At 35.4% G+C, this 17878-nt stretch overlaps 1 pseudogene; it reads left to right on the top strand.

Moving 5' to 3' along the window:
* Positions 1–12587, top strand: part of LOC120200412 — a 47036-nt pseudogene extending 34449 nt beyond the window's left edge.
* The last annotated feature ends 5291 nt before the right edge of the window (positions 12588–17878 follow it).

Below are 17878 nucleotides of genomic sequence, written 5' to 3'. Positions count from 1 at the left end.
ATTCCAAGCCTTGTAGATGAAAATACTTAATCGTTGTTGGTAATTATGTCCAGAATGTTGAATGCCTCTATAGGTGATTTATCAAGTAATGTCCCATTTGTTGAGGCATCTAGCATCATCCTCGTGGGTGCATTAACTTCGTTATAGAACATTACCACTTAAGTCCAAACTTGGAAATCATGATTTGAACATTTGTGAAGCAATCCTTTATATCGATCCCAACATTTATACATTGATTCGTCATCAGTTTGACGAAAAGAAGTGATGTCATTTCTCAGTTGGATGTTCATGTTCAGAGGATTATACCATAGCAAAAAACCTTTTGCACAGATCAATCCAAGACTCCATTAAACCCGCTAGAATGCCACTCAACCAAGCTCTTTCTCGATCATGCAGAGAATATGGAAATATCTTTAACTTTAATACATCTTCGTGCACTCCTTGTTGACGAAAAGAATCGCCCACCTCTAAGAAGTTACAAATATGTTGTCTGCCATATTTATTTGACATGCCCCTAAATTGCCCTATGGAATTTAGCATATTGAACATGACAAGTTTGAGCTCGAAATGGGCAGCCTGAATCTTGGGTGCTATAATTCCAGTATTTAAGTCATCTAAGATAGGGTTTAAGTGATCACGAATGGAATAAGGTCTGGCTGCATTTCCAACATTTGAAATTACCTCGACATTCTGATCTTCCTCATGACCAATGGCTTGATTTCCAATTTAATACATATTTGCACATTGAGCACGTCTTCTTTGCCTAAAAAACCTCATAATCTAAGGTTCAATTGGTTCTAATGGCTCGTCAGAGTGTCTTCTGGTCATACACCAAGAAAAAAACCTGAAATATATAATGGAAATAAAAAAATAAAACTATATATATAAAAAATAAACAAGTAAAATACAAATGTTATGAAAAAACTAATTAACTTCTAGTTGCCAATCACCTGCAACAACACCAAAAACTTATTCGTGAATTGTGATTACTATATATGGTCACGAAAATATGTGCAAGTATACACAATCGAACAAGTAATACAGTGATGAGTGAGTATCACATCCACAGGGATTAGAGGAAATTTATAAGATTAATCACAACAATTTATTTCACCTAAGTTTAGTTAGTGATGTTATTTACAAATGAGAATGTTGTGGCAAGATGAAATGGATATTGTGGAAATAGTTTGATGGTAATATGGTAGCAAATGGAGATGTTGTGGCAAATTATATTGTGTTTAGTGCAATCAAATGAGAATGTAAAGGAAAAACAAAATGTAAACACTAGATTTGATTATCAGGACTTTAGACTCCTCACACAACAAGCTACTATGGGAATGAATGATAGGAGTCACTTAGTAAATTTAAGTCCACTTCTCAGGATGGTCTTACTTCTATGCATTATCTGCCCGATAGAGTTTACTAAGGGTGCTCTATGTTATCTCTAGTCAAGGGACTTGATAAGTTAAAGATGCTATGGAAAGCCCATTAGTGTTATCTAATGCAGGGATCTTATTTATCCAGATAACAGGATATGTCACGACAATACCTTTTAGTGGCAACACTAGCATCTAACCTTTCGATCAAGCACTACTCCTTTTAGTCGACTGAAATACTAGCCTTATCTCTAAGGGTGGATCAGGCCTAGTTACTACGTAGAACCCCTTGCTTATGTGGATCCTCCCTAGTTTCTCTCGAACACTAAGGACATGCTACTTAGCTATTCTCTCGAACACCAAGCAATCTCCTAAGGAATGACTACTCTCTTAGCCCCTAAAACCTTAAGGCATTACACATCATAAACAAAACAGATAACAACATACAAAAAAATTATCCATTAAAGCAAACTCAAATATTCATAAGGAACTCCCACCAAATAAGACTAGTTCATGGTGGGGTTCGAATGTTCCAAGCAATAAAGCAAGGCATTATTTCGTTCCATACAAACCAAATAATATAAATGAAAGGAAATAGCAAAGGGAATGAGGAAAAGCCTTCAACGTACACTGTTGGAGCTCCCCTTGACCACCACATACTGCCTCATTTCGCTAGCTCCTCTTAGACGCCTTGCTCGCCACTCCCTCTAGCTTGTCAATGAAGGAATGCCACAGTAAATAAGATTGGTGGTAAAATGAGACATATTTTCTCCAGGAATTTCTGGCTTAAGGCGGCGTGTGTAAAGTCTCCTCTCATTGTGGCTTTATCTTTTTTTTATAGGGGAATAAACCTAGGAATTTGTGTTAAAATTCCTAGGATACCCTAAATATGTCTTCTTCACGTGAGAGAGTGAGCAGCTGTGGCAGTGGTCCCCTCTAGGCAATCGGGCGTGGACCAGACAAGATCAGGCTGCAACAGGGCGTGGTCCAGTAGAATCAGCTGCAGCTGGGTGTGGTTCGCTCCAGGTAGCTGGACGTGGTCCCGACAGTATCAGGCATCCCAGGTGGCAGATGTCTCCTCTCGAGTGACTGGTGGTAGAGGACACGTGAAGATAAGTACAATTGGATCTGAAAAATATCTTCTTTCATCTTGTTCGCTCTCAAATTGCCAACCGATTATGCATTTGCATTCTGCTCAGTAGTCTTATCATGTCACAACACTTCCCTTTTTCTTATCCTTGCTCCCAAATCCTGTACATCACCAAACAAGCACCTTCCCCATAACGCAGTACCATTTACAAAATAAAATGCCTTGACAAACATATTTTCACCATATGCAACTATATACTCCTAAATGCATCTATATGATCCTATATGAGCTCTTAGACTGTCAATAACTTAAGTGAAAAGGCCCTAAATATGATTTTTTTATGAATTTATCAGTAACACTACTCTTACGTGATGAGGAGGTCTGGTTGGTGGATGACATTGTTCCTATGTGATGAGGATATCTAGCCATATTTAGGGATAATTTGGAGATAACATGGTTCTTACGTGATGAGAAAGTCTGGTTATCTAAGGATGATGCTGCTACTACGTGATGAAGAGGTCTGGTCGGTGGATGATGTTGTCCTTACGTGATGAGGACGCCTAGTTAGCTTTAAAGATAATTTAGAGATAACACGGTCCCTATGTGATGAGGTAGTCTGGTTATCGAAGGATGACGTTGCTTCTACGTGATTATGAGATATGGTTTGTGGATGACATTATTCCTACTTGATGAGGACATTTAGCCATTCTTAGGGATAATTTGGAGAAAACACGGTTTCTACGTGATGAGGAAGTCTGGTTATCTAAGGATGACGCTGCTCCTACGTGATTAGGAGATCTGGTCAGTGGATGACGTTGTTCTTACGTGATGAGGACGTCTAGCCATTTTTAAAGATAATTTAGAGATAACACGGTTCCTATGTGATGAGGAAGTCTGGTTATATAAGGATGACGCTGCTCCTACATGATGAGGAGATATGGTCGGTGCATGACATTGTTCCTACATGATGAGGACATCTAGTCATACTTAGGGATAATTTGTAGATAACACGATTACTACGTGATGAGGAAGTCTGGTTATCTAAGGATGACGCTGCTCCTACGTGATGAGGAGATCTGGTCGGTGGATGACGTTGTTCTTACGTGATGAGGACGTCTAACCATTTTTAAAGATAATTTAGAGATAACACAGTTCCTATGTGATGAGGAAGTCTGGTTATATAAGGATGACGTTGCTCCTGCGTGATGAGGAGATATGGTTAGTGGATGACATTGTTCCTACATTATGAGGAAATCTAGTCATACTTAGGGATAATTTGGAGATAACACGGTTACTACGTGATAAGGAAGTTTGGTTATCTAAGGATGACGCTGCTCCTATGTGATGAGATATGGTCGGTGGATGACATTGTTCTTACGTGATAAGGACGTCTAGCCATCCTTAGGGATAATTTGTTTCAAGAGAAACTATCTTAAGCGAGACAAAATTTATTTCAAGGGAAACGATCTCAAAAGTTTTTATTTCAAGAGAAACTGTCTCAAGAGAGACAAAATTTGTTTCAAGGGAAACAATCTCAAAGATTTCTATTTCAAGAGAAACATTTTTAAGAGAAAAAAGTTGTTTCAAAGGAAACAATCTCAAAGATTTCTATTTCAAGAGAAACTGTCTCAAGAGAGACAAAATTTGTTTCAAGAGAAATAATATCACAGGTTCATGTTTCAAGAGAAACTGTCTCAAGAGAGACAAAACTTTGTTTCAAGGGAAATGATCTCAAAGGTTTCTATTTCAAGAGAAATTGTCTCAAGATACACAAAATTTGTTTCAAGAGAAACAATCTCACAGGTTCATGTTTCAAGAGAAACTGTCTCAAGGGAGACAAAACTTTGTTTTAAGGGAAACGATCTCAAAGGTTTTTGTTTCAAGAGAAACTGTCTCAAGAGAGACAAAATTTGTTTCAAGGGAAACAGTCTTAAAGATTAATTTTGTTTCAAGTGAAACAATTTCAAAATTTGTTTTTCGAATGAAATTGTCTCAAGAGAGACGAATTTCGTTTTGAAAGAAACAATCTCAAGTGAGATCAATTTTGTTTAAAAAATTTCAAAAATTTCAGAAAACCATCTCAAGTAAGATGGAATTTGTTTCGTGAAAAACAATCCAAATGCTTATAGACTGTCTACTCCTACATGTTGATGAATTTTGCCATTAGAACATCTAATCGTTCTCTTCAGGATGTCAAATTTTTGGATGACATTGTTCCTATGTTGAGGACGTTTAGTCTTCACCAAACTTTTATTTCTTGAAAGGCCAAAATGATGCATTTATGAATGCTTATCTTGAATGTTTTTATGGATGTCAAGATGAAGTTTATTTCATGTGTTTAATTTGATGAATTTTTTAATTTTTCATCATGAGAGGGGATAAATGTCTTTAAGAAATACAAGATTTCAAGTAATTTTTTAAAAAGTATCATCATGAGAGGGAAAATAAAAGTCTTTATTGCACATGATGAATGTATGGTGCAAAGATACAAATTTCATGTAACATATATGTATGTGTTAATGTATGTTTTCTCGATTTGTGAGGGGAATGGTTGTGTGAGCAGCCTTCATTCTATCCCTGATTCAGTTTCCTTCATTTTCCACCAGGGTGTATTCTTGTAAACTTCGACCAGCGATAATTTGTTTTTCTTTCCCCATCAAATTTTGCCAAAAAACATTCAGCTTCCCTTGCCCCAACTTCGATCATGAACTTCGGAGAGATATTTTTTGAATTCCAAGATATGCTTCCAGAGAGATTATTTTTGTTTGAAAATGTTTTTCTTCCTTTGAAAAAAACTTAATGAAGAAAGAATATATGAATTTTCATTGTCAAATGAACTAAAATGATGCCCCAACTTCGACCTCGCAATTGAAGCAAATCACAAAACATGAGTTCATTTAATATAAAAAGAATCAACTACTCTTTTAATATTTCATAATTAGAAATCTTTGACAAATGTCAAGATTGACAGGTTGGTATTGAGCTTAGCTACCTATATTTTGAGGTTTGTTTCATTGATTTGTCCTTTTTTCCTTTTCTTGGTTATCGTAAAAATTATGACATGTCCCTCTTTCTTGGTTTGGCATTTTAATTGGAGGAGGACAAAATGATGCAACTAGCATAGTCAATTGCTAGCCTTTTTAGAACACTTCTATTTCAGTTCTCTGAAATCTTCCATTTCTTCAGGCTTCGTAGACTTCTCTAGCCAAGGCAATGCAGAAATATCGATCTAAATATGAGATTCCTGAGTACTCATGTGAAATTGACTATATCAGGTGTTCCTCAACTCCCTTAGCCCATATTCACCGAAACTCCTTATTTAGTAAATTTAATTTAATTTGTCATGGTTTGGCTAGTTGAATTCAACTTTATTATACATATATATATATATATATATATATATATATATATTAAAATTGCTTTTATTTGGCTAGCTGAAGGATTCATGTCGTCACAAAGTATTTGAATTAACAATCACAATGGAGAAAACATCGAATTGCCGAGTACCCAATCAATGTCATGGTTTGAATGTAATTTATTCATAAAGACAAGGCTTTCGAGTTTCCTCTATAACCAATTGCTTTAACGGAATAGGTCAACTGTATTGTATACTTATATAATTATATTATGGGTATACAGATTCTATTTCTTAAGCTTGTCAAGAAGAACCTGTTATAGTCCAAGTGTCGTTGAAGGTAAAAAAATCTCATCGTTAGAGTTCAATTTCCAAGCAACTTACCTAAACTAGATTCACCTACTCGACCATTCTATTTGTGAAGATCATGATCATCATTGAACGTCATCAACGAAAGTGGAAACCAATTACCTTTTCAATTTCATGTGCCAAATGCTCCATTTTGTTTGCTAACACATACATGAATGCCAAGCCCTTGATTGACTCTACCTATGAGGAGAAACCTAGCTTGGTCCCTACAAGAGAAGGGTATGTATTCTGGTGTATATTCTGGAGTAGGATTAGGGGTTCTTGTTTTACAAAGGATTAATATTGTCATTTGTCAAATATTTACAACCTCAATTATTAAAGAGATTTTAATTTAGTTGACATTTAAATAATTTCAAGATTAAAATTTGCTCATTGCTCATTACCTCAGAATGAAGTTTTTTTATTTAAAATGTTCGAATGTCAAATGACTTACAAACATTCAAACATATGAAAACAAAAAAAAAGTTCAAACAAGATGGCATGCTTTTGATGAGAGTGCAAAAAAATTCCTAATGCATGTTAAAGCCTACTCTTGATCAGAATGCTCCATTACTCATCGAATGTCCATGCCCCTGAATTAATCAGATCTTGGACCTTGCACTTCAATGCCCCACAATTCTCAATGGTGTGCACTGAGCACCCAATATGATAGTTGCATATGGCGTTAACATCAACGCCTTCAGGATAGGGGCCTTTCTTGGTTTAGATTGAACTGGAGTCACAAGGTTCTTCTCAACTAGCATTGGGAGCAATTCTTCATACGTCATTGGAACTGGATTGATGTGATTCTTTTTACGGAATAACTTATGAGGTTTCGTCCCTGATTAGCTAAATAAGATCCCACTATGTTAATCTCAACTCTTTCCTTAATGTCAGTACTACTAGTGCTTTTTACCCGACCATTCTTAACAGCTCTTTCAATTATTTCTCCACACATGATGATGTCAGAGAAACTCTTAGTAACAGCTCCTATCATGTGGTTAATATATGGAGATTTCAATATATCGCTGAATAAAGTGATGAACTCTCTTTCAATCAATGGTGGATGCACTTGAAATGCAACATCCATCCATTGTTGTGCATATTGTCAGAAGCTCTCATCACTCTTCATCTCCAAATTTTGCAGCATTGTTCGATCAGGGGCCACATCAGTCATGTGTTTGTATTGACCCAAAAAGGTATGAGCGAAATTCTTCCAAGAGTGGATTTTAGTACGACTTAATAGATTATACCACTTAGAAGTTGGTCTAGTCAAACTGTCTTGAAAGTAGTGGACCAACATCTGATCATTGTTGGTGTATCCAGTCATCCTTCGAATAAACATCATGAGATGGGCATTAGGGCAACTGGTTCCATTGTATTTTCAAAATTGGACATTTTGAATTTGGGCGGGAGCACCAAGTCAGGAACTAAGACTAGTTCTCTTGCATCCATTTCATTATGAGAGCTTTGTCCTCTCATTCCTTTGAATGTCTCTCGACATCATTTTTTTAAGTTCTCAGGGATCTCATTCTTGGCTCTTTTCATCTAAATAGGATTTGGCATGTTATGATCAGTAGGATTATCCCAACGATCTAACAAGGTTGCGTGAGTTTTAGTGGCGGAGAAGCCTACTTGGTGGCTTGGAAGCTTGTCAGGTGAAATAAGTATTTGTGGATTAGTGTGTGCCATCACACATTCAGAGGCTTCTCTGGTCGAGGAAATATTCTCTTTTCATCTTTCTTGGTTGAGCCCTGTCAGTTTTGCTACAATTTGGTCAACTAGATTGTCTTGGTTTTGCAAGATGCGATCCACAGTGGCCTTTTGCGCTTGCTCCATTTTAGCTTCCCTATCTTTTTGCATTCTTTGCAAATTCTCTTCCAATTCTTTCTTTAGTTTCTCAAGTTTTATTTCCATTCTTATTATTGTGTGAATAAAGTTGCAAAGTTAGAAACACCTCCTCAGAGTCCTCCACAAGATAAATCCATGTATCCATGATTAATGGATGTAAAAAAGCCTAAATGAATGCCATGTAGAATGTAAAGATGCAAATGCATATGCACAAAGTCTTGGTCCCAAATATGAATATCATAGAACAATTTTCACCAAAGATCAAAGCCTTCACATTACAAGATAGTCCATTTTATAAACATGCTTTTACTTAGATGTTGAATCTGAAGTGGGTTGATGCTTCATCTCGAATCTTCGTCCTTGAAAATTATGCACCTCAAGCTCTGTAACCTTACTCGATTAATGCCTATCCGCTGCTGGAGACAGTGTGTCACTCTTTGGTGGTTAGCAATGGAATGATTTTATATAAGACTCTACTACTGGATTACTTCTCGGATCAATGGATCATCTTTCGAGTCTCGAATATTTCATGATCTTCGAGCAAGTCTCCTTCTTGTAGTCTTTGAACTTTGTTTAGCCCTTGGTGCATGCCTGCGTACACGACTTCTTGATTGAAAACTTTTATCTCTCCTTGTGAAAATTTTCACTTTAATATTACCATACGAATCAACACTTTCGCATTATGTCATGTCGATGAAATGCAATGCAAAAACAAGATGAAAAATGATACAAAACGAAAAGAAATGAGTTAGTACATGCAAAATAGTCAATAAAATTAAAAGATACTATTTAAATATAACACCTACCCAATCATGGTATCTACCTGATCATGCTTTCATTAAATAGCATTCCTACCCGGACATGTTTTCTACCCAAGATGATTTGTTTTCAATAAATTGATCATAACCGCATGGTATCTAGTTCGCATGCTTTTATTCAACAAAATTTAAAGAAAAAGGTAAAGATTTAGAAATGCTCCTCCTTTGTGTACACCTAATTTGGCACCTACTGACGGACAGAGGTTTGGTATGGCTATACCTAGGGTGACTATTTCACGGTTCACTATATGCATGGTTTTGGCTCTATAAGAAAGGTAATCGAATTGTCCTTGTTTTCGGTGCCCCTTGGGCTGCCAAACCCTCGATCCTCACCCATTACATGTTTCAAAGAGAAAGAGTACAATTCGAGGGGATTCACTTCCTGATACCCATACAAGAAATAAATCCCTACGAAGGTATAAGGTATGTGTACCCCAGAGGTTATTTGCTAAAAATCATACGAAGAATAAATTCTTACAAGAGTAAAGCATTCACCCCGACTTATTTGGAACGAAGCTCGGGTCTAGAGCTTATGTCATGTAAATGCACGTGATGTGTGTGAGGAGGATCACACAAACCTTTAACTAAAAAAGGAAAAGTAAAAACTCTCAATAGAAACTTTGACAGAGGTGAAAATAAAAATTAAATCGTTAGTATGAAAAAAATAAAGAAATTAAAAACTTCAATAAATGGATCATAAGTTAACTATAGACTCAAACTCATAATTTCCACCACTACGAAAATGTGTAAGCCACTTACAGCCTAACTCTCTAAAAAAGTCTCCATCGGAGTCGCCAAGCTGTCATAACCATTTATTTTTAAAATAATTAAGTTTAAAAAACAATTATGACTTTGATTTGAAAAATTGATGATTTTGAATTAATTTGGATTAAATTGAATAAGAGTCTTTATCGACCTTTGGGCTAGGTAGGTCGAATACCTAAAAACGTCTTTTAAAATAATTTTAAGAAAAATCGTTTTTAAGACAAGAACTGGTATGCGTTTACCAAAAATCCGATTTAACGGGTCTGGGAGTCGGTTATGCGTGGGGAAGGATTAACACCTTATAGTGCCCAAAATTGATACATAGTCGCTTATATGTTGTCATAATGGTGAAATTGTGAATTCGATGCAAAAGTTAAATTATGATCCATTTATTGAATATTAATTAATTCACTCTGAATTGATTAATTAAAGAAAATTCTTTAACTTGACAAGATATCTCCAGATTCGCAATCCTCCATCGAGAAAGCTTTCTCACCTATTTCTTATCTGTAAAGAATATTCTATCTTTGAATTATATATATTTAAATATTTTATATCAATATCACAATTTTGCACGAAACAAAATATGACTCATTTTCCCAAAACATTCATCATTAATATCAACATTAAATATAACCACATGAAAGTAAAAAAATTAAAATAACATAAAATATTATAAAGAATAATAATAAAAAAAAACTATGATTTTTATAAATTTATAAAAGGACTCGTGTTTTTAAGTTCCTATTTCGTTTGAATGTCGTATCGAATTACACCCCTTCGATCAAGTAGTGCTTTCCACGTCCCTTCTACAAATAAAGTTCTTGAAAATATTCGAGTAATATACAATAGATAAAGAAACATGGGGGAAATAAATGCTAATTAAAAAATATATAACAACATATATATACAACAAACATGGAGAATTATTTTTAGTATAATACATATATATGATATATAAAAATATATTCATACATGAAGGACCAAAATAAAAACAAAGAAATATTACAAACCAGGATACAAACAAATGAAGCCAAGCACTTGGTGATTCTAAGGACCAAAATTATATTAACGTTGATTTGAAAGGCCAAACAGTAAAATACTAAATAATCAAGGTAACTATTGAAGATATTAGCCAATAAAGCTACTAGAAACATAAATAAACTATAAACAATATTTGGGACTAAAATAAAATGAAACATAAATTCGAAAGGGTAAATAAGAATTATACCTAAGAGTAGAAATATACAACGCAGTGACTGAAATGAAAGATTTGCAAATATTATAACCAAAGTCAAACATAAAGAAAATGGTAGAATACATAGGATAGTGACTAAAAAATAAACATGGAAATATAAAGTCTCGAATAAAAATATCACAAAGTTTCATTAATGACTACTACACAATATTACAAAAATAGAATGACCTAACCTGCTATCCCCTTGGCAAAAAGACATCGCTTCACTGTGTTGTTATATACCACATTAAGGGGTTTGGGAACCCTATTTCATTTTTGTTTTCTTCCCAAAAAAAGGAAAATAAGAGAGTTTTGAACTCTCTACCCAAAATCCAAACATTCGTCACACAACGGCGTTTCCAACAGTCGCGCTTGGCAATCGACATTTAAAATAGTGACCCAAAGACTCCTCCTTTCTCTCCAAAGCCCAAACCCTAAACTCTTTCGACCTAAAATCGACCTCAAAAGCCTAGATCTAAAAAACGAACTGAAAGGTCTACCTTCCGCCTCCGCTAAGTCCGCCGTCCGATGGAGTCACAACCAAGTTATGTTGATCTCCTTACAGCCACCAGCCATTTCACTGGTCGGATTTGTCTTTTGACCACCAAAGCTGCTGTCATCAAACACCCGAAGGTAAAACTCTCCCTTTCTTTTTCGTTGATTTGAGTTTTTTTGTTCAAATGGATTTGCTCTCTCTGTTTTCTTTTTTTATTCTCCTCTCTGGTTTCTCTTCTCTTTTTCTTCCGTGAAAAACCCCCTGAATCCTTCTTTTGTGTGTTGCTTCCTCCCCTTTTAATCTGCCCCCTCGTTGATTTTTGGTGACTGGTAGTCCCAGATTTTCTTGGGATTTGCTGTTCTTTTTTTTCTTGTTTAATTTAGACTGATCTGCTTGGTGATTGACTGGTGTGGACGGTCGGCCGAGAGAAAGTTAGCAAGAGCAGACAGTAGCGGTGACTGATGGGGCTCCAATAATGGCGACAGCGGGAGCTAGGCATGGCTCAGCTTGAGCGGTGATAGAGATAATTAGGGTTAAAACCCTAATTTTGCATCTCTGATATGGACTATTGGATGGGTCCAGATAGTGTGCTTGAAGGACTGCGGCGCATGGAGAATGATGGAAAACCCTAGCTCATTTGGGCCTGTTGATTTTGGGTCGTGTTCGGGTCCAACGTAATCTGGATTTGGGTCGGGTCAGGTTGGTTGTTGGGCGTCGGGTTGATGGGTTTGTTCTTTCTGGGCTTGTGTAATCTTTGGGCTCCATTTTCGGGCCTACCAAAAATGTAAATAAATATTAATAAAATAATAATAATAATAATAAATGATAACCCAGACAAAAACAAGTGTCTACAAAGGATACATCAACGTCGAATCTTTTTGGCATCTTTGCTTTAAAGGTCAGACAAATTTTCTGACTATGTTTTTCTTTTCTTTTTTTGGGATCTTTTCTACTTGCAGTCTTGAAGATTTTTTTTTTTTTTTTGCATGTATTAGCTTGTCAATATAATTTTGATTTCTGATGCAGCAGAGTTGACGACCAGGAACGACCAAGATGGTTGGAAATAAAATCGGTGAGTGAACTAAAAACCAAACTGGGTCATGTAATAGTGATGCTTCTTCTGATAGGATTTTTCGACAAGAGCAAGAAGACTGCCATAAACTCGACACATGATTTGCTTTGTTTCTCGGCTTCTGTCCTACTATCCTCCGGTTGCCTGTTTTGCTATCTAAGCTCAATGGCTCTACATAAGACTTTAGTTGTTCTCTTCTGTATATTTTAGAAACAAGGGGTTGTTCCTGCTTTGTTATGTATGTATTACTCGGAAACTATAGATATAATGCATGCTTAAAAGGTTATCATTTATATTATATGATTGTTTGAAGAGGTTGGGTGTTGCATTTTGGATCACATTGAAAGATTCATAGTTAATTGACGGACGGGCAGACGACAGTAATAAAAATAAAATAGTCTGTTGGATGGAATATTTTATTGGGTAAACTATGTATTTAGTCACCAAACTATTCGATCGGTTTCGTTTTGTTATTCAACTATGTTTTTTTCAAAATCATATCTAATGTTACGTTTTGGCTTCATTTTGGTCCTCCATAGTTAAAATGATTAACAAAACTATTGACATGGTGTTTTTTTGTTTTTTCAATGATGACGTGACACTATCGTATAAAGACACATAATCGTCACTGTTAATTTTTAACGGTAAATGACCAAAATATAACATTAGGTATGATTTAAAAAAAATAGTTGGATGACCAAAACAGAACTGCATGAATAGTTAGATGACTAATTATCTAGTTTACCCTATTTTATTTATAATTTGCCTTTGCTGTGCATTCTGTTATGCAATCAAAGTACTAAAGGACCACAATTTTACTTCAACATTTGTTCCAATTCCATATAAGAGAAACTACAATAGATTTTAACTGTGTAATTTGTCCTAAATATTATTTAGATGTATACGTATGTTCCTCGAATACTTATAATTTATTAATTTTATATATATTTATACTATTGATAGTTTGTGTACCGCCAAGAGTGATTTCCTCAAAATATACCATACATATGTTGAGATATTTAGTTAGGATGTTAGTTTGCATATTGTTAGCACGGTTAGCAGGGTAAGTAACCGATGTAGTTACATTATAATTGTATATAAATGACGTATTTTTGTCACTTGATTTATATGAATGAATGAACATTTTCTGTAAATTTTTTCTTTCTCTCATAAATTCAACATGGTATCAAAGCCTTTTTTTTCTTTCCCGATCTTTGTCTCCTCACTGTATGGATGTTATGTGTGGTTGCTTTCTGCATCTTTAAGCTGATGGTAAACTAATCTGAAGAAGAAGTTGAATTCTTAGTGAATTTTGCTTTTGGATGCATATAGATTTCTTTTACTTTTGGGCTTGATTGACCCATTTTGCTTCAGCGGCATGATTGTTTGGTTTGCAAGGGTCTGTTTTTTTAGAACCTATTTTGATTTCTAAGTTTTTTCCCTTCTTTCCTTCGATCTTGTTGAATCTTTCTCATCGCTTGTAGGCTTTATACTTCATTTCTATGTTGTTTCTACATCTATCGGCTACACCGGGAACGACATTTGTCTCTCATTAGCTTGTAGGATTAGATGACTATAGTGTTTGGAGCTTGGTCAATGAAAATTGCGCTGATGGCAAAGAACAAATTAGAGATAACCGATGGAACTGGCACTCGAGAAACTTATAAGATCCTCTACACTCATCATGGGATCAGTGCAACGTAGTGGTGCTTTCATGGATTATCAATACCGTAAGTAAAGAACTCTCTCTTAGGATTGTATTTGACTCAAGCACGGAGATTGTGTAGAGAGATTTAAAGGAGCATTTTGATAAGGTTGATGGATCAAAAATCTATTTCTTGCGTCGCAAGATAGCAGTTTTGCATCGAGGTGATTTGATTGTCTTAAACTATTATAATCATTTGATGCTATTATGGGATAATTATGATATTGTAACACTCTAATCCAGTTCGACCCGAAATTTCATGGATTGCAATGTTACACGGGACTACCGAAATAGTGACCTAAAATTTTCTTTTAAAACTGCTTGTAAATTTCTGAAATTTAGTCATCCATGATATAATATAAAAACATAATAAAATTTGGGTCTACAAATTATGGGGAGCTCTCAAAATGCATCCGCAAAATAATACAAATATTGAGTTTCAACAAGAGTTACTAATGAATACATAACAAGGTCTATAATAGTACATGCCCTCTAAAGATGACTCAAGAAGTACTCTGAAAGGTCTCTGGAAATCTGCTCTATTGCACTGAAATATATGATGATGATAGCTCCCCACGACTTGCTCCCTAAGAACCTGTAGATGGAAACACAATTCGAACGTTTATCTTACGAGCTCAGTGCTTGACTAAAAACTATACTATATGCATTCACTAAATGAAATGGAAAGTGGCACAAGTCTGAGTATACAACTACAAGACTGATAATTTGTGGCTGGCATCATGGTACGGCTGAGGGATTATGCATCTCGGAGCTCACGCACCCCTCTAGGACTGCTAAAGCACCATCGGGTACTCCTGGGTGAGATTCGAAATTCTACATCGGAACGTGCACCTACCGACTTACTCCGTTGAGTCTTGGGGCATTTGGTACCCGTCGGCTGTTGTAGTGCCATGGCACTGCCTTGGATCCAATGACTGTCTTATTTATGCTAAAAGAAACTCGGGTGTCCTGATTGTTTCTCGAACGTCAAACAATGCTAGTTTTAGGTAAACCTAGTTATTTATGTTTCTACTATTCTGATATTAATTATTGTTCTCGCTTGAAGTCTTATTTGAGGATATACTGAAGTGTTGGGGTACCTCGAGTCTAATTCCCTTAAAAACTAGCTTTTTTGTTCAAAACATACTGAAAGTATAGATACTAGCCCAGGAGTATCAATACTCCTGCAAAAGTTTCGATGCTTTATACAAGTATCGATACTTTTAAACATTCTGAACCGCATAGTTTTGATACTTTATGGGAGTTTCGAAACTATGACCCAAAGTAGCGGTACTTTTGAAAAAGTATCGCTACTCTTGCCCAGAAACTCACGAGTTTGCTTGAGAAGAAGAACAAGTTTTGATATTATCACTTTAATATCGAAACTCAACCTGCAGAAAGCATAAAATAGGTGCAAAAACTCCTATTCTACTATCCCAAAGACTTTAGTGAGGTCCCCAAACATTATTAATGTTTTATGAAGATACAAAGGAACATAAATAGGGCTTTAAACATGTTTATAACTCTAAAAATGACCATGATAATGCTTCAAGCTTATGCAACCAACAACATTTCATATAAACGGCTTACATATGGTATAGTTGAGTCAAGAGTGAGTTACCTTTGATGATATACTACTAGAAACGTCAAAGGTTCAGCCCAAAGTAAACTTTTCCTTCTCTTTAGCTTAGGAGTCTTCTCCAACTTCTTGCACTAAACAAAACCAAATGCAAGGGTTACTAACTATTGCTAGGGATTAAGGAGCGTTTTAAAACACTTCCTAAGGCTATAAATATCTGAAAAATAGGTTGGAACCATCTAGTTTCTTAAACTTTTCTAAAGCCCGTTTTTACAACCATGACCAAAACTTGGTCTTAAGGTCTCAAATGAAAGCTCAAGAGGTGTTGATTTTTATTATTGCCTTGGTTTGATGAAATAGATTGAAACTAAACAAAACCTTCCACCTTTGCTCAAGAGAAGGATGAAGAAGAGGAAGAAAACTTGGGAGAAGAAGACAAATGTGAAGAGAAGAGAAGTTGGAATTCAAACAGTGATATCACCAAATTTTAATGGAAATCAGCTTTATTTTTTAACAAGGGTATAATTGCTTCCTTGGTCCCTCCAATTCTGAATGCAAATTAAAAACACCCTTTTTATTTACTATTGTGCTTACCTCAAGTCCAAATCCTCTTTAATTTGGATCAAGGCTTCCTACAAGCTAAGGAATTAAACCAAGATCTATCTCGGGTTAGCCCAATACTTCTAACACGGGATTCGGGGCGTTATAGATATATTGACTCCTTGCACTTCTTGTGGATGTGTGATCTCATAGCAAAATTTTACACGACTATTGTAGCAAAGTCTCTTTCAATTCTTAATGGGATTGAATGAGACCTTTTCATCTGTTCATAGTCAAATTTTACTCATGCAGACTTTGTTAATCAGGCGTATTCTATGATAATTCAAGAACAAAAACAACCAGTTCATTCGTCTTTTTTCCTTAGCTTAGAGGTGACAATTTTTTATTTAGTTAGTTTTCATGATCGTGATCATCGGCCGTTTACAAGGATATGAGACTATTGCATAAAGAAAGGACATATACAAGAGCCCTGTTACTGATTAATAGGATTTTCTACTGATTTTAAACTTATTAAAGGAAAAATGGGGCAAGGAACACATGTAGCTATTGTAAAATTAGTAGATATAACTGATGAGGTAAAGGTGCGAGAAGACTCAGGTGTTGCAGCTCTGATATTTACTCGAGCAATATGGAAAAATTATTGGTCTGCTTAATGTTGTATATTCAGTAACCTCTGTTGTGAACATGACAAGTATTGTTGATAAAACTTCATTTGCTTCTAATAAAGGTCTTCACTAAAGAATTGACACTGAAATCACGGATCATGCGCTTGTGACTTTGAAAGCTTGATTCACTTATAGCTTGTTATTATCCTCGATTAGTTCACTGGTTCGATGGTAAAATAACCCCTGTAACTTTCCTCGGTTCATGTTGTTTTTCCTTTACTGATACTTTAAATAATGTGTTGTTTGTTCCTTAGATTAATCATAATTTGCTTTCAGTTTCTAAACTCATCCGTGAATTAAATAATTCTATAAATTTTTACCCTGATTTTTGTATCTTTCAGGATCTTTGGGATGGAAGGATGAAGAGAAATATTAGGGAATCAAAGAGACTTTACTACTTTAAGTAAGTATAAATTCTTCTGTTACTTTACCCAGTTTATTATTTTCTATTTTTGATAAGTCTTGTATACCTTCATTTGATACAAGACCATTGGACACATCTTTTTTCACGGTTATTTCTCACAACTCTAATATTGAACATTCTGCTTACAATAATAAATATAGTTTTTGGCATGTCAGATTAGGACATGCATCTTTACCTAAATTGAGCATGAAGATACTATTTTTTTCTCTATTTTCTATTATTATTTATTATTATTATTATTTTATATATTATTATTATTATTATTTTATTATTATTATTATTATTATTATTATTACAAACAGGCCAAGTCCGGCCCAATTACAACCCATACTGGCCCAGACCCAACAGACCCAACTTGGTCCAGGCCCAGTTACAAACAGAAACCCTAAATTGATTAGGATTTGTATCACAAGCTCCCAGCCGCCATTGCTCACCACCGTTGGATCTATCCTTGATCCAACGGTCCCTAGATGCTCCATCAAGAAACCCTAGGGTTATCATAACCCTAGGGACCACGCGACGCCGCCCCTGAAGAC

This window comes from Hibiscus syriacus, unplaced genomic scaffold (genome assembly GCF_006381635.1).
Source record: "Hibiscus syriacus cultivar Baekdansim isolate YM2019G1 unplaced genomic scaffold, ASM638163v2 tig00005974_pilon, whole genome shotgun sequence".
In the NCBI taxonomy this organism is placed as follows: domain Eukaryota; kingdom Viridiplantae; phylum Streptophyta; class Magnoliopsida; order Malvales; family Malvaceae; genus Hibiscus; species Hibiscus syriacus.
Note: the sequence above shows the minus strand (reverse complement) of the source record. Positions and strands in the feature narration are given on the sequence as shown.